The following is an 18680-nucleotide window of genomic DNA, read 5'->3' on the forward strand; positions in this document are numbered from 1 at the left end:
CTATGTTTTAGAATATGTTCGCACTCTTGTGCATAATTTAGAGCAAGCGACCTCGTTAGAAGGGCGTAATATTTCCCTTGACCGGTTCTATACATCGCTGGAGCTGGCAGAATGGCTGTGGATGAAACGAATCACGTTGGTGGGAACGTGGCAAACCGCCAGGAAAGGTGTTGGCGATATAAGCTCTCTTATCGATAGAGAACCGCTCAGTACAAAAGTTTATTGGGAAGAATCAAAACCTCATCTTACTGCTACATCTTACGTGGTCAAGCCGAAATCTTCCGCAAAGCGAAATGTCCTGGTACTTTCAACCATGACTCCTATTCTAGGAGTAACTAAAGATGACGGTAAGAGGAAGCCAGCTATCATAAAATTTTACGATTTTTCGAAAGGTGGTACAGATGTAGTCGACCAAAAGATGGGATTTTATTCTGTCAAACCAAAATCATCAAAATGGACGATGTCAGCATTTTCCTATCTATTAGATGTAGCTCGAGTAAACGCAATGACGGTTAGCTATATGAATAGAGGGATGCGATTGGCAGATGCACGAGCAGACGAAAGTTTCCTCGAAGGTTGGGAGCTCGCTCTATCGTTGATAAAGCCTCACATGTCGCATCGTCTAGATAACACGCCAACACTCAATGATCACTTACGGAAGACGATGGCGTCGTACCTAGGAAGAAGTATTAGGCCTAATCCGCCGCAGTTGGATCAGCAACCTCAACCCTCAAAGAAGCAATGCTCTACATGTTTAGACGGAATCAGAGGTACAGGATATACAGCAAAAAGAAAATTGGTAAAACAGTTTATTGTTGTGAAAAGCGCTCCAGCCCGCTTTGCATAAAACACGCATACAAATTGTGCCGCTCGTGCAAATAAGTTATTCAACATCAGTCGTTCATCATTCTGGTCGTCAAAACTATGTGAACTGAGTTGCAGTGATGTTGTAAATATTTGGGTCAAGAAGTGTTTGATATTATTCAGAAAACTCTTGCTCCACTTGTAATATTTCATTACCGTATACTGCAAGTCTGCTTTATAGTCTGCCATTTATGCGACGTGAATTAGCTGAGCGCACTATATTACCAGTGTACAAAATGGCCTGATTTTGTGTTGATGGAAGGTCATGAGACATTGTATCAACACACCTACGCGATTAATGTTACCAAGTGGAGTGTAATTTGAATGAACGGGTCAACCAGGCTGAAGAATACGAAACGTTGTTATAAAACTAAATTTATTTTACCCAACAGGAATCTATGAGCCAAAATACTGGTAAACATTTGATCTAAAACGAAGTCCATTTCTATTATTCTACAGACGATAAAAACCGCTGTGTTTGAAACGTTAGATTCAAATGTTTATAAGTAGTTTGGCCCTTATATTCGTTTTACTAACAGTATATCATATAATCCCATATTTTATGCTCCAAAAGTCCTTCTGTTCTAACTAATGTGTGTAATAGATTTTATTTCATTGAGGTTTTCTTTTGATTATAAATTTCCCTCCGACGTGTTTTCCCTGTTTTTGTTGGTTTATAAACAAGTTGCCGAATTCGAGCTAACTGCGATAATCAAAAAGCAAATTCACGCAATCTGTAAAAAAGTTGAGTGAACGCTTGCTCAAACGTGCGCATCCAACCGCATCCGACATATTTTCGTAGATTTATCATCACTATAAGTTGAAACTACGCATTGTCTGTCGACAAAACAGTGGCGCAGCTTAGCCATGGTGCAGGCAATGTCTATCCAGCTAGCAAAATCGGCCGTTTTTACGTTGATTCAACGCCCGACGACGATAAATCAATGTAACAACGACCGATTTTGCTGGCTAGATAGATGCCTGCCCAGCTAGAAAAATCACCCATTTTTCCATTGAATCAACTTGGGGGATTTTGCTAGCTGGGTAAGTAATAAAATTCCTATTACAAATTTTAGCAAGTTATCGAAGAAAATGATTTTCACTGCAAAGTAATTGAATTGTTTCGACGCTTTGAAACATCGAATATACACGATTTTATTCAACTTTGGATTAAATTTATTGTATCAATGCAAATAGTGCAATGTAAAGAAACATGATATATTTTCCGTAATCACATGCTTGCTCTATTCTAGCATACACTATATTAAAAAAACGAAGTAAAAGAAAAACAACGTACTTTTTACATTAGAGTGAATTATAATCTAGGTAAATACAAATATTCATTCGGATTGAAGTTTATGTGCGTTGCTTTATTTGAAGTAGCTAAATGTCTTGACCAAAGTACAACGTCCTTGACCAAGTTAATCAATCCATCAATTTTGAGTAGTTTTTCATAATGTATTGTTTATGAACAGAAGTTGAAACTACATGTATTGCAAAATGATTGAGCTTATTTCCTTAGCTTGCGGAAAACGCTTTCAGCCATGCAAGTCAATGAAGAGGTTACGTTGATTTAACATCTACTAATGTCAAATTTACCTAAGATGAGATTTTTGACTAAAGAATTTCGCTATCGCCTATCCAAGTCTAAAATAATTGCTACAGGGTTATGTACAATTATTCGACATTACTTGACGTGGAATCGACGTAAATATGGACACCAACCCATTAGTTACTTTCACATATGGCATTTTACAACAGTTCAGACGTTCACGCTGACGAGAGACCGCGCTTCGAATGAGTCATCCTTTGCTGGCAGACAATGATTAGGAAAGTAATTTGTTATTCGCGCAAATTGCTTTGTAGTGCAAAAAGTGCATGGAATACTGTTTGCACAGAAACGGAAAAACAAAATTGATGAAATTCTGTGTTCAATGCAAGTAGACTTTCAAAATAAAATGTGAACTGAGAAATTTGACCAAGAAATGGCGAAAATAGGTCAAAAACCGAGTCTTTATCACCTTTTCTACCTAAAATACACAATCACGAATATATTTTGCGAAATAAATTTATTGAAGTGATAGATAAGGCTTTTGACCAACGGCATGCTTTTTTCCGTTGTTATTTGATATAAGCCGACGGAGTAATTAGCAATAAGAGAGACGTAGACCTAATGGTCTCGGCCAGTAACTCTTGCCGCCAAAAGCAAGCAGTGACAGATACGGTTAATGTCTTCATTTTAGATACTACAACCAGCCTATCAGTTTTCTTCACAACGGCTCATCATGCTCATGTATCTTTTACGTGGACCACCATTGCTCATAACTTCTACTAGCCTATTTGATGGTTGCCAGCTGGTGCAGCTTCCACTACTTTGGGATACAAGTTGGCGAGCTAGAAGCTGTCCTTTTAAAGTTATTGAATTCACCAAATTGATTATATTTTATTTAGTCTGAGCTAGTTAACGCTTAACATCAGATTTTTGGGCAAAAACATCAAACATCAAAAAGTTACCCAAAAACATCAAATTTGATGTAATTACATCAAGAGTGGCATCGCTGGAAGCTAGCAGAGAAATTCAGATTAATGAGTTTTTTGTGCTATCTCGCTTTGCTATCTGTCACCAGCCGCCTTCAAATACCGCTTCACTGCAGATTTGATATCTTTGTCCGTCGCCTTGGCTTGCCTTCGAATCACATCTGTAATAATACAAAATGAGCTCTCTGTGAAAACAATTTCGCTCACAGTCACAACTCACAACAACAACAACTTAATTACACTACTAACTCATTATTAGATAGCACATCTTATGATCGTGGATTAGATGTCGAAAATATGTAGTAAGAGTGACGCAGAATTAGGTCAGCGCGTCATAATCACCACTGTGAGATCATTGAGATTGAGCGGGAACATTTGCTGTTGTATGGAATATATCCAGCTGCGATTACCAGCGCTGTAGGTCTTGTTTGCAAAGTGCTAATCCGAAGTGCTAATTTACATTGGCTGGCAATATTGTCGTTTTTATATCGATGCAATGTTGTCGGACATTGAATCGTTGTTAAAAAGGAAAACTAGGTTAGTTGACATCCGAGGGGAAAACACGTGTCTTCATAGTTCAGAAATGTTCCCGCTGTGGGTTAGTGACTTCAAACCCTTAATGGTGACATCATAATGGAATAAATAGTCAGATTTTATGAAAGGCGGTATGCAGTACAAACAATTTACTGAGCTGCAAGCAGTTGAAACAATTTAGTGTCGTTAGATGGTCCCGCAATACCGGATTACAATCCCGATAAAGCAGTTATTGCGTGGTGCAACGATTCTATTGCAGGACGTCGCCCAGACTTCAACAACGCTAAGTTATCATTTTAACATTGTTGCAAGTTTAATTTTATTTGCTTGTGCTATCGTTACTTTGGCCTCCAAGCACGCAGATTTGGCCACCGAGAAGGAGCTTTCGGTAGGCCACAATGGCTGCCGGAAAAAAACACGACTTTTAAGGCCTGCCCTAGTCAACATTTTGGGTCGATGCTTTCCTGAAAAGCATAGGCTAACAATATATACTGCATCATGTTAGCATCAAAAAAGGTTTTGCCATTTTTTACATCATAATAATAAACCAGTAGAGTAGTAGACTACTATTTCTGGTGCTTTCGTGTGTATCTCTAGTTTTAGAAGCACTGTGAACACAAATCAACACAACGCTTCAAAACTAACCGCAGCTATATCTTCTTAGAAACATCGTCCATTTTCCAGGAATAGGTTGAATGCCATTCTTTGCTGCGTTTGTGTGGTTGAATGGCGGTCACCAGGTTTCAGATCCAACTATTATGGATAATTGCCATAGCACCATTCTCTCCATCAAACTCTATTTTAGGCTGTGATATTGTTCCATTTCTGTATCTCTCATCCAAAAAAAACTTGATCAATAATAGGCTATGAACAAAACTACAGTTAGTTAAGAATAAACCTGTGAACAAAACACATGTAAAACAAATAATTCGTCATATGGTTTGTTCCGATCTGATCTTAATTTTGTAATATAATATATACAAAAATTAAATTAGTAATACACAATCTATACAGCAACCAGTATATACCTGTACCACAGACTAACTTCAGACTTAGGTTTTTATTGCATTGTAGCACTAAAGTAATTGCATTACCGAAATCTCTATCAATGTGCCTAAAAACCTGCTGAAAAAACACGATAGCCTAATTTGTTTTGTAGCTATTTCCTTATCTACTTTTGCCTTAAGTTCATTGGTAGTTATACATCTTAAATGCAATAAAACATGTTCACATAAATTACGTGTAACATTATTTAGTGGTTTACCGCAAGTGACTAGAATACTGAATACCAGACACCATCAAATCAACCACTTAGTGAATTTGTTAGCAACACAATTGCATATCGCAGTAACCTAACGACTAACGAGGTCCCTAACCCTAAGCTTTATTACACAGCAGTCTACCCAATAACTGAGCAAACAGGCTTCAACCAATACCTTCTCGAGTAAGAAGGCCACTTCATGAAAAAGGCAAAACTTGTGACGTCATCACGAGTAGTTCAGATTGTCAGCGAAGCGCGTATGGTGAATAGAGTTCTGCAATGGCTTTTAAGCTTGCTTCATTGTGTTTTATTGTAGTAAACCAGCAATCTGTGTCTTAATGTCACACGAATGTAAGAAATCATTGTGACCCCTGTGTCTGTAAGCAACTGTAGGTACCACAAATCAACACTTTTTTTTATTTTAAATATTCATGACCATAGTTCCACGCACGCAAAAAAATACACTAGATCAAGTGATAGCATACACAATGCTATTGTATTGAAACATGCATCACGATTACAAATGAAAGTCAGATCTCATTTAAAATTTAATGATTAATCAACATGCTGTCAAAAATCATGCAACAATAAACAAATATTTGTTGTATTCAAACACAAAATGCCACAATACTGTAATAAAAATTGATACGCACAATTGATAAACATTACAATTTTCTTATAAACTATTATTTGAGAAAAGAGGATTCTTACACATTAAATGTTGTACTTATATACAATTCTATCACAGTTGGCGATCAACATCATGCACATGATTAGTGCTATTGTAAGTGATTTTGAAATTCATATAACAACATAAAATAATTAACCTATTCAAAGGCAGCATTGTAAACAGACCAGAGTAGGCCTACATAAATTGCACAATCACTAAATGCCATATAAATGACAGCAGATTACGAATTAACAGTTTGCCGTTCACGTTTCTTTGCCAGTCTTTGTTGAACAATTACATCATTTTCCTTGCGACAAAAATTATTGAGTAAAGAATTTGTGGATGCCCAGCAAGTCATGTTTGTTATTGCTGACATGCTGTGACCATTTTCACAAGTGTTTGTTGACAAGTAATCAACATCGCAATCCAAAATAGCACATAACGTTGTTTGTAAAACCACCTGCTGTTGGTTCTTTGAGAATAGAAATTATTTAGTTGCAGATAGTTGCTCCACAATAAGATAATTTATTTAAACAATCTTTATAATCTTATCATCAAGGTATAATAATCCTCCTCTAGTGATTGCACTAATACTTGTGTTCCCGACAATGGTTCACCTAATCAAACGTCATATAAAAACCGTTATGGTCTACTTAACCTAGCTGGCATCTTACGTCATGGAAGTTGCTAGAAAATGTGCCAAAATTGCACCATCGCTCGTAAGACTTGTGTCAAACCTGTTTAAAGCTAAAACCTCAATTGCTAAGGTAACAGGGATCAGTTGTCAGTAGATGTTACAGAAAATATATTTCGCACTTATTCAGTGCATCTTCAGTTCTGAACCTGTTTAAACCTGTTTCAGTTTGAAACCTGTTTAAACATGAAACATTGGATCACCACCTTTGAACACCTGTTTGAATTGTGTGACAATGTCTTTCATTATTGCGTCACACTACTGCATACGTGAGTTTGAGATATTGATATCTATTCTGGTCATTCGTGAAATGGTTGCTTGAGAGTTACCCAGCAAACATTGATTGCTGGGCCAGCGTTGGCTATATGCTGGGTATGTTGGCACAAGGTCAGCAATTTCGTCCAACATTTTGCCAACATTACCAACAATACGCCAACAATTTCAATACTTCTTATTATGCGTTCAAAAAGGTCTTAAAGATTTTATTTCAGGTTTATTTGTTTTAAACTTTAAAAATACTAACACAAACCTCTTTTCATGTGGTATTGCTTCAAAACACAGTTGTGTGATTGGCTAACATCAGTCAGAAGCATCGCCCGCGTTGTGCCAATTCATAACAATTTCGGTGTTTTCTTCAAAATTATGCAAATGCATACCATCATTTTGCTACAATTTTACATTTTTATAATAGGCTATCAATGCTGTTATTATTTTCTGATACCGTACAAGTATACTATGAATACTTAAGACCAGCGTTGGTCAGAAGGGTAGCCAACAGTTTGCCAACAAAGTAGTTTCATTTTAGTTTGTTTATGCCAAACTGAGCAGAGGTCTAGAAAAAGGTAGGAGCAACAAAACGCGAACGCGATAACGTGCTTGATACCTAAACAGTTTAAAGTTTCCATTAGCCCTACATGTTTCCACAAAATAAACAATTGCAACGTCGGCTATATGCCGGATGTGAGGGCACACGATTGGCAATTATGTTCAACATGTTGCCAACAATACGCCATCAGTTTCAATAACTTATTTCTTATCATGCGTTCAAAAAGGTCTCAATAATTTTATTTCAGGTTTATTTGTTTTAATCTTTAAAATTACTAACACAAACTTCATTTCATGTGGTATTGCTTCAAAACACAGTTGTGTGGTTGGCTAACATCGGTCAGAAGCATTGCCCGCATTGTGCCAATTCATAACAATTTCGGTGTTTTCTTTAAAATTATGCAAATGTATACCATCATTTTGCTACAATTTTACATTTTTATAATAGGCTATCAATGCTGTTATTGTTTTTATAATACCCTACAAGTATACTATGAATATTTAAGACCAGCATTGGTCAGAAGTGTAGCCAACGGTTTGCCAACAAAGTAGTTTCATTTCAGTTTGTTTATGCCAAACGGAGCAGAGGTCTAGAAAAAGGTAGGAGCAACAGAAACGCGAACGTGATTCCGTGCTTGATACTGAAACAGTTTAAGTTTCCATTTGCCCTACGCGTTTCCACAAAATAAACAATTGCAATGTCGGCTATATGCTGGATGTGAGGGCGCAAGATTGGCAATTATGTTCAACATGTTGCCAACAATACGCCATCAATTTCAATAACTTATTTCTTATCATGCGTTCAAAAAGGTCTCAAAGATTTTATTTTAGGTTTATTTGTTTAATCTTTAAAATTACTAACACAAACCTCTTTTCATGTGGTATTGCTTCAAAACACAGTTGTGTGATTGGCTAACATCGGTCAGAAGCATTGCCCGCGTTGTGCCAATTCATAACAATTTCGATGTTTTCTTTAAAATTATGCCAATGTATACCATGATTTTACTACAATTTTACATTTTTATAATAGGCTATCAATGCTGTTATTATTTTCTGATACCGTACAAGTATAGGCTACTATGAATATTTAAGACCAGCGTTGGTCAGAAGTGTAGCCAACAGTTTGCCAAGTTTGTTTATGCCAAACGGAGCAGAGGTCTAGAAAAAGGTAGGAGCAACAAAACGCGAACGCGATAACGTGCTTGATACCGAACCAGTTTAAAGTTTCCATTCACCCTACACGTTTCTACAAAATAAATAATTGCAACGTTGGCTACTTCATTTCAGCTTCACTTGATTTATTCTTTGAAAATATTAATAGCCAACAATAAAATGACTCTTTAACTAAATGACCCATGTGGTTTAGTGGAAAAACACAGTTTCTTTAGCATTCCGTATTCTTGTACCAACAACGCCATGATAAAAATCGTTTGTTCATATTCAATTGCTTCAGATAATTTAGTGCAATAAATGTCTTGTGATTCAGAGGACACTTCCAGAAAGTTTAGGCTTTGGCGCCTCCTATACCCAACTAGCATAATCCGTTCTTTTTACATTGATTCAACGTCTGCAGACGTTAGTAAGGTATCTAACAAGCGATAAACTTACAAACGTGGTTGCTAATTCAAGTTGCCAGGTCTTCATTTTTTTCTTGTGTTCAACAAAAGCTTTTTTAATTTTCAAGTTTAACTATACTAAAATGTTTTGTAATATTTTTGAAAACATTTTTTCAGGACTAACCTCAAAATTTGCGTGCAGTTCAAGAAAATTTAAAACAACTTGTAAGCTTAATCGAATTCACTTGTTGATGTTTGGTAGCGCTCGACACAGCAGCATGATTGTGGTGAACGTGTGATCATTGAGTTGCGGCTGCACTGCCGCCGCGCTGCTGACCTGTCTGCAGACACTGAATCAATGTAAAAAAACATCGATTGATGCGCTATCACTTATTGATTTTGTTCTGAGAGCAGTCTCGCTCACTGTCTGATTTTGACCACGTGGATGAGATTCTCGTGTCGCCAACAAAGGGGCGTCTTTACTTTAAATGTAGCAAAGCTTGCACAATAGGCCAGCTTCAGGAGCAGTCATGTTGCGTCGAAATCTCTCCTCAATTTCTTGAAGCGAGATTTCACAAAACGATCGCTACTTTTACTTTCAACGATCCGGCGAATCGTTTTTTCTCCTCCCGCGGTGCATAGAACACTACTGCAGGCACAATAATTGTTGTGAAAACTCCATTATGACGTCACTACCTAAACTTTGACTGGGCAATATGACGCGTTGAAGTGAAATAGGCAACAAAGCTTTAGAATGCGGCGATGTGTTATATCAACGTGAGGAGATGCAATTTAGCAGAAGAACTTGTTTTTCTTTTATGAAGGAAGATAAAGGCCATGACTTAATCCTTTGCTAAAGCGATTATGACGTCACTCGATTCACTTCGACTGTTCAAGCATGGCGGCTGTGCTCAATACACAATTACGTGGAGAGCCGAAAGCACAACGCTTATGTGAACAGCGCTAAGAGGAATTTTCGCTTCTTGCATCGAAAATATAAAAAATCGAATTCAATTGAGATAATACGGCCGAAAGAAGTTTTACAAATGATCAAAATGAAACTATAGGAATGGCTTACGACAATGTTTATGAAAACCTGGTAAGTGAATGTCTTTTATTCATTGAACCTGAAATAATTGTGTAAAGTCGTTTTTGTCACTAGGCTACGTTTACACAATTTAAAGAAAGTTATAAAACTCAATTTAGAGAAAGTTATAAAACTCAATGACCAATGGAAAACTTTCATATGAAATATTCTCGTGACAAATTTAGTGCCAGTGCTCCTAGATGAGTGCTAAGAAGATATCAGCAAAGTAGCAGAGCTTGTGATGTCCCACAACATGTGTAGGGTTTTGCTCAATCTTTGATTTTGCTGCTCCGGCAGTGTTTGCCTGACTGCTTGAATGTGTTTGTATTTTTATGTCGTGTGGATAGGTCTGTGATGGTTGTAGAGTATTTGCAAATGTAGCTTTCATTGCCGTCAACTGAATAATAATAATAATAACATGTTTTATTTTGCGCCCATTGCGACAACATAGCCTACAGTAGCCTACACTGCGACCTACATACGCAACACAAAAGACGACTGGAATCCCAAAATAAACATTAAACGTTGGCTGTCATTTGTAACAGTCGAAAATTTCTGTAACAAGTGCTGAAGCTTTTTCATATGATGGATGAAACCCCTGTCATTACATTCGATTTACATTTTGCAGGTGGCAAATTTAAGTCAAATTGTTGGCAAAAATGCAAGCGATTGTATCAGTGGACTTATTCCAACTATTATTATCGAACACAACACAGTTCAAGTCATGTCAAGAAAAAAGAAAGAAAAAAAAAAACGTCGTGAAGTCTAAGCACTCGTTTGATTGTTTAAAAAAGAATCTGAAAAAGGTTGTTCTTGGTGAGTACGGATAAATGTTTCTACTACGACTAAATGATTATGTCATAACTATGCCATTTTGTTCCTTTGATTAATGTATGATGTAATTGTGAAGAGTATTGAGTAATGTATGAAAATGTTTTAGTGGTGTACTCGCATTGATGTGAACAGAGATGGGCGTGATCTTGATCTTGAAGATCACTTTTTTTTTGGTGATCTTGATCTTGATCTAAGATCACTGTTTTTTGTGTAATCTTGATCTTGAAGAACAATAAGATCAAGATCACTTTAAAATTGAATTTTACTTCCTAAATAAAGGCATTTTTTTAGAACTCGTACTGTACAAAGCAGTTAGTGGCAACTACTAACATTAAGCCACTGTTAATATAATATGTGTCCAACAAAAGACGATAGTCTCCGTCTAATCTGGTCAGCGTTGCCATTTAAAAATTGAAAAAGTTTTCTGTGTTGGTCATAATAAAGAAGTCAACTTCCGTGTACTTTATGTTGACGCATAATAAAAAATGATTTAATTTTGTTCACAATTTCCATGTGTGAATTTTAAAGAAATGTTTTCTTTCTTTGACTCAATTTTAGATGTTTCAAAACTCTAGAATGGCGGCGTTAAAAAATCTGGACTCTAGGACGCCGACTTTGGTCATGTAAAGTGGTGTATTGCAGCAAATCAACCAGACCAAGACTTGTTTAAGGTCTGAGTATGGAGCGGTTTGTCTGACCTCAGGCCTCTGAATTTTTTTGATAGCAGACAACAGCATCAAGGTTGCCAGATAGGTAAATGGTGCAATAAACATTGACATAATACAGTGAAAGTTAAAACTGCTTAGTAACACGAATAAAAACTCCCACGAACCAGACAAAAATTTGGTAAAAAATGATGCAGTTCAAAGTTTATTTTTATTTATTTATTATAAATAAAACGTATAAAACTAATTGCAAATTTTGCGACTTTTTCAGAACAACTGTAATTAACCTCGGCCTTGGGTGTGACGTTGCGATTCTACGCAAACTACATCAACAATTGATAGGCCTAATAGCAACAGTCACTAACTTATCACAATTCTTAGGCCAGCGATCGAGTAGTTAAAAGTATAAGTTAGCAATACCAACTATATACCTTTACCCAGGTTGCTTATAGTAATTATTTTTTGCAACATCACTGATCAAAAACTTCATTTTTTTTTCAAGTACACAAAAAGTGATCTTGAAAGTGATCTTGATCTTCAAGATCACGATCTTGATCTTGATCTTCAAGATCACATAGTTTGGTGATCTTGATCTTGATCTTCAAGATCACCTATTCTTGGTGATCTTGATCTTGATCTTCAAGATCACCAATACTGGTGATCTTGCCCATCTCTGGATGTGAACAACGAACATGGTGGTTAGTAGGCTATGTCGGCATTTATATACTGATTTAACACTTCTTTTTTTACTTTCATGATTAGACATGGTGATGGCGCACGACAAAGCTGCTGCCGTGCAGCAAATTGATGAAGAGTTTCAGAGTGATTTCGAAATTGGAAGGACAGGCAAGGTGGCCGAAAACGGCAAAAACTAACTTTTGGTGAGCTTGTTATATGTTTGAAAGACAACAGCGAATGTGTTGCTTTAGTTGTTGAATAACTAGCCTACTGTACACGCAATTAGAATGTATTGGGACTTGATTATCGCTCTGCGTGGCCCAGAATCGAATGATAAGTTTTTTGTCACGCACGTTGGAGAGAGGGATATTACATTGATATTGCAGATTGTCAATTAACTTCGTAATATCCTGGACGACAACTGATCAAAATCCTACACTGTTGCCAAATAGCCCTCTTGAATTAAATATTTTTGTTTCATTCGCAGGAATTCACAATGATAAAGATACACAAGAAAAAGCTGCTGATGTGCAATGAATCTCCAACTATCAATACGATTTGATCTGGCTTGTTTCTAATAAATGTAAAAATATACGAAGCTCGGCTGTTACTTTGCTTTGTCACAAAGGAAGTAGTGTTGCTTATAAATCCGTGTTGCTGCTGTTCTTTCGCCCAAGGATTAGCTAGGTTCAACAATAAACTTTTGGTGATGAGCGAGTTTTATGTACAGAGAGACGTTTGGCAAATGTAGATGCCAATGTTGTTCAGATGTTTTATGCACCAGCTTGCTTCGCATGGCTAACCTTGGTCAAAGCGCGGGCATCACAATAGTCAATAGGTCAGATGAAGCAGCATCATGGTGCATAAAAGTCAACCAGAATTTAGGCGCCAGATGAAGCAAAATGGTGCACAAGCCATCTTGCCAACGTTGGCCAGATACAGATGCCAACGTTGGCAAGATGAAGCAAAATGGTGCATAAAACATTTTGCCAACGTTGGCAAGATACAGAAGCCAACGTTGGCTAGATGCAGAAGTCGACGTTGGCTAGATGCAGACGCCAACGGTGGCAAGATGCAGACGCCAACGCTGGCCAGATGCATCCAAATGGTGCATAAAACTATTCGCCAACATTGGCAAGATGCAGAAGCCAATGTTGGCAAGATGCAGAAGCCAACGTTGGCTAGATGCAAAAGCCAGCGTTGGCAAGGTGCAGACGCCAACGTTGGCCAGATGCATCCAAATGGTGCATAAAACATTTTGCCAACGTTGGCAAGATGCAGAAGCCAATGTTGGCAAGATGCAGAAGCCAGCGTTGGCAAGATGCATAATCCAATGTTGGCTAGATGCAGATGCCAACGTTGGCAAGATGCAGACGCCAACGCTGGCCAGATGCATCCAAATGGTGCATAAAACATCTTGCCAACGTTGGCGTCTGCATCTTGCCAATGTTGCGGCCAACTTCTTGCCAATGTTGCCCCAACAATCAATGTTTACTGGGTAGTCGCACATTTAACTGTTTGCTTAGTGCTTGCTTCATTGCTGGATAAAAATTCTGTCTTTAACTAAGTAGTTTGTATTGTAGTGACAGTTTTTAGAGGTGTACGGCGTTGCATCCCGATTTCGATAGCCGCGGGCTAATTTTACAGGAATACACTTTTTGAATAGACGTTTCAAAGAGTGTTTCTTTTTCGGTCATTACATACAGACGAACGGATTCGGGAATCTTACGTTACAATTTTCCCACGAAGAGATTATGGTTTACCGCTGTGACCATAAAAAATAAAGACGTGGCTTGTTAGCTGGTAGGCCAAGAAGCACTTGAAGCACATAAAAAAATAAAGACGATTCTCTGGCTAGTGTTTGTACGGAAGCACAGGCAAGACATAAAAAAAAAAGACGTTGTTGTCAGTTGGAACTTAGAAGCACAAAGAATAATAAAGAAGATCTTGTTGGTTGGTAGTCTACAGAAGCAAAGAAAATTGGAGACATTTTATTTCGGTTGGTAGGCTACTGAAGAACTTTTAGCTAAAAAGTAAAGACATTTCTTCTCAGTTTGGTACTGAAGAAAAATAACTTTGACATTCATTGGCAAGAAAGAAGATTAACGACAATCCATCTGTGCTTGCTGAAGATTCAAGTGGACGAATCCAAGCAAGTTTTGTGGAACTTTAGGACTTCATATACCCGTACAACTACGGTATTGTGCATTTAAATTCTTTTTTGTATTTTTACGGTCTTTGCAGTTAAGTTTTTTACAACTTAATTTTGTGTGTTTGTGTAATTTAATTTTTTAATTGTTAAATTTAGCTCCAACATTTAATATGTCTACACTCGGTGGGCGACAGGGACTCGACCGCCGTCGACTCGACTGAGTTTAAGCCTGATGATGTTCTTTGCGGTCGGGCAGGCCATTCTGGGGAGGGACCCAGTAACGATGAGGCTAAGTCAGTTCGAGAGGCCCGGCATCTTAGAAGGGATATTTTAACTCAAATTGGGGAACTTTCTGTAGCCCTAGGTTCTTTGAGTGATAAGCAAGAATTGTTAGTTTTTAGATCCAAGTTATCTACTTTAGAAGAGGAATTACGGCATTTCCATGCTCTTTTGAGTAAAATTTGTAACTCTGCAATCTTGGCAGAACTTCGTGATAGGGTAGATCCCGAATTTAACTCGTTAAAAAATAACTTCGAAGAAAAAGTAAGAGAGTTCTCAGATATGTTGGACGCTGACATACATCCTGAGGATAGCGCTTCAAATGTAAGCACTAGGATGTCTGAGAGCTTGTCACGGATAGTTGCACAAATTAACCTACAGCTCAGAAGAGAGGAGCTCCAGATCCAAGCTGAGGCCGAAGCAAGAGCTGCTGAGGCCATCGCGAGAGCTGAGGCCATACGAGCTGAGGCTGCCGTCAGAGCTGAGGCCATAAGAGTTGAGGCCGCATGAGCAGAGGCTGCCGCGAGAGTTGAAGCCGAAGCGAGAGCTGCTGCGGCCGCCGCGAGAGCCGAAGCTAGAGCTGCTGAGTTCGCACTCAAAGACGCTCAGTTGAGGGCTGAACAACGTAAAGACATAGTTTTAGCTGAATATCGTTCAGAGTTGGGCTCCCGGTGTAGCTCTAAGAAGGGATCTTCTAGGCATTCCAGAAGTGAACATCAATCTCGGTTAAATTTAGATAACCTTTTCCAGACACCTGTTCAATCCGTAAGTGGTCCAGTCCAATCCACACGTTTCCAGCTGTTTCAGGAGGTCTCGGGGCCGCGGCTAAGGGTCTTCCGAAGGCTGTAGAGCCAAAGCCTGCGAATTACAACAGAACTCCTCCCCCAGAGCGTACAGGTCACGGGGCCGCCATCCGAAGTAATGTTTTGCCCCCTTTACAGTTTTCTGCGCCGCTAGTTTTTGATCGCCCAGCTACACGTAATTTGGGTGATTGTAAGAGGCGTATCGCGTCTCCTGATTTTAAGGTTTGTGAGGATCGTGATCGGGCTGTGCATGTGACTGAGCCCCCTCAGCCCCTTAAGGGATATAGCTTGTCTTCTTCAGCTAAATCAAGTTCTCAACAGCAGGATTGCTTTTTTGAATACCAAAATAGTAGGACGTTTTTCGATAAGGCGGCCTAGATTGGTTACGATGGTAATAATATGCCATTTATTTTCTTTAAAAATCGTGTTACGGCCTTGATGGCAGCTTCGCCCTTTAAGGGGACTCGTTTGACTTTGTTACAAGCAGCTTGTGTTAGAACAGCTGCACAAACGATTGCTAATTTGGTTTCCGATACTCCTGGCTTGTCAGAGGAAGACAAAATAGAAATGTCGTTAGCTCGCTTGTCCCAACGTTTTGGGGTTCGTGGAGGTCTTTTCGCTGAACCGAAAATTAGAAAGTATCGCTATGGTAGCAAATTAAATTCAATCTCTTCCAGTGATTTGAAAGAGTTTAAAGATGAATTGTCGCAGTGTTTGCTTTATGCGCAAGCTTATGGTCAGCGTGATAAATTAGAAGGACGTTTTGTTTTGGATTTGGCTAAGCGACTCCCGTTTGACGCTAAGCAGCGTTATCTTGACTTTTTAGGTGATCAGTATGGTGGCACTGATGAGCCTACTTTTCAGAGTTTGTTTGAATTTGTAGTTCGGGAGGAAACGCGTAAGTCGACTGATTTTAGCATTATGCTAATGGGCAATTCTGGTGAGTCGCAGCAATTTAAAAAGTTTGGCAAAGGAAAATTGCCTTCATGTCCGGTTAGGCAGACGTCGGTAAAACCCCATGATAATGTGATTTCAGGGAGTTCGCAGTACTCGACTGCTGTTGGCGCACTGCGCGGTGGTGTGGCCAGACGTAGTGACATACCGGCATGTTTTTATTGTTCGTCACGTGGTCAAGTTGAATATCATTTTTTGTCTAATTGTAAAGAATTTTTTGCGCTTGACACCTAACGATCGGAGAGATGTCATTGTGAAAGCTGGCAAATGCTTGAAGTGTTTGCGCCAGCATGTGGTTAGGGATTGCGTTCATGCAAACAACTGTCGTCAGTGTGGGCCTAACAACGATAGGAAACACTATTTTCTTCTGCATGATTTTTATGTGACGTCACGTGATTCTCTGGATTCGATCGGCAAAGATGATACTCGTGCCAGAGTTCCTGTGCGTAATGTTAAGATTGGAAATGTTAAAGCAGCCTTTAACCGCGTTACTGCTGCTCGTGTTTTGAATCCAATAACTGGCAAATCGAAGTTGGTGTATTGTCAGCATGATCCTGGTTCGCAGTTGACATTTGTTTCGAGTGATTTGGTCTGCGAACTTGGCGTTAAACCGTATGATAAAGCGTCGTTTAAAATGGATACTCTGGCTGGTCAGAAAGCTACTTGTGCTAACCTTGTTAAACTCAACATCCAGTCGTTAGAGACGAATGAACTGTTTTGTGGGTACCCGGACATTTTGCCGAAAGACATTTTGCCGAAAGACATTTTGCCGAAACCCATTTTGCCGAAACCCATTTTGCCGAAAGACATTTTGCCGAATGGACATTTTGCCGAAACTCATTTTGCCAAAAGGACTAATTGCCGAAAGGACTAAATGCCGAATGGACAAATTGCCGAAATTATACAAATGCATTATAATGTATTATCATAACCTAATAACACATAAATGTCATTCACAGACAGATTTTACTCACAAATTATGTGCGACAGCGCGTAAGTATCCGACAGAAATGTTATATAAGCAAACGTCTAATACTGATCTCCAAAACCAGTGGAGACTGCATATATACTTATAGATGGGACTTGGTGTCACTTAACCCTATCTTAATACGACACGGGGTCAAATGAGGACGCCCCACTTTAGTAGTGAAATATTTCATAGAAGGAAATATGCTAGAAATGTGAAATTTCTTGACTTTTAGTTTTTATTCTTTGCGAATTTTTAAAACTACACTGGTCTTTTTTCTACCTTTCTGCCCTTCACAATAAGCATTTTGTCCCAGGTGGCTAGACATTTTCATGAAACTGCCTACATTACAGCAGTTAATTGTCGCGGGAAGTTTTTCTCCCGCTGTGTGATCTAATTATCCAATATATCGTTTTAGGACATTTGTTCTAATCCTACCCGAGGCGTTGCTTCGCCGCAAAAGCGTAAAATAGGATTGTGGGGTTTTAATTACAATCTTGTGTGTGTTCGAACAATGCCCTTAGAATTGCGACTGCTTTCTACATTTCGCTGCTTTCCAGATAGAATAAACAAGTTTTATTCCGTTACAAAAATTCTGTCCCTGATATTTCGTCGATGCATTTCTACGTTAAATCAACGTAAAATGCTTGATCATTATTGTGACAATATGTTGCTTACTTTGATTGTAGCCTATCGCACAAACTACAAATCAAACATTACGATTTTATCTTTTTATGTGCTCTACCCTTGTTCGACGACATTGCCGAAGTCATATATACGCTTGTTTCTTAGAAGATGCTGAAGCCCAAATTTAATTATTTTTGATTTGATTCTTTTTGATACAAGTTGTATTCCCATAATCATAACAAAATTGCTCGATTATTTATTTCACAACGCCTTATCGTACCTTAGATTCTTGTAAGTAGCGTATATTCACTTATATTTATCTCGTAGAGCGTCGATACAATATAATATAACACCTGTCATGCTACATACATAACGTGTTTTGTCAGCAACACGGTGTAATGAATTCTAGGTCATTGATTTTCGTTATGAGTTCATAGCGTCCCTACAATGAAGAATGAGAGGTACTTCAAGCGGTCCCATCATTGCTGAAAATCCATTATACGTTTCACATATTTGTGTAATCGGTTGTAACAGTCAAATTATGCCAATTTGCTGTCATTCAACCTACTTAGACAAATATAGATGAGTTTATATCGGACAAAAACAAAGTATCCTGGTTCATTTTAATTTCTTTGCGCAAAATTTATAAACTTTACAGTTATTCTACGTCATTTTGATGTCTCATGGCACTT

General features: G+C 38.3%; 1 long non-coding RNA gene across 1 annotated transcript; it reads left to right on the top strand.

Annotated features, from left to right (window-relative positions):
• Positions 1-9911: 9911 nt before the first annotated feature.
• Positions 9912-12410, top strand: LOC145768203 (uncharacterized). Its single transcript, XR_014288921.1, has 3 exons — positions 9912-10041; positions 10658-10845; positions 12291-12410. It is a non-coding gene; the product is annotated as an uncharacterized LOC145768203 (long non-coding RNA).
• Positions 12411-18680: the final 6270 nt, after the last annotated feature.

Source organism: Aplidium turbinatum, chromosome 4, assembly GCF_918807975.1.
Source record: "Aplidium turbinatum chromosome 4, kaAplTurb1.1, whole genome shotgun sequence".
In the NCBI taxonomy this organism is placed as follows: domain Eukaryota; kingdom Metazoa; phylum Chordata; class Ascidiacea; order Aplousobranchia; family Polyclinidae; genus Aplidium; species Aplidium turbinatum.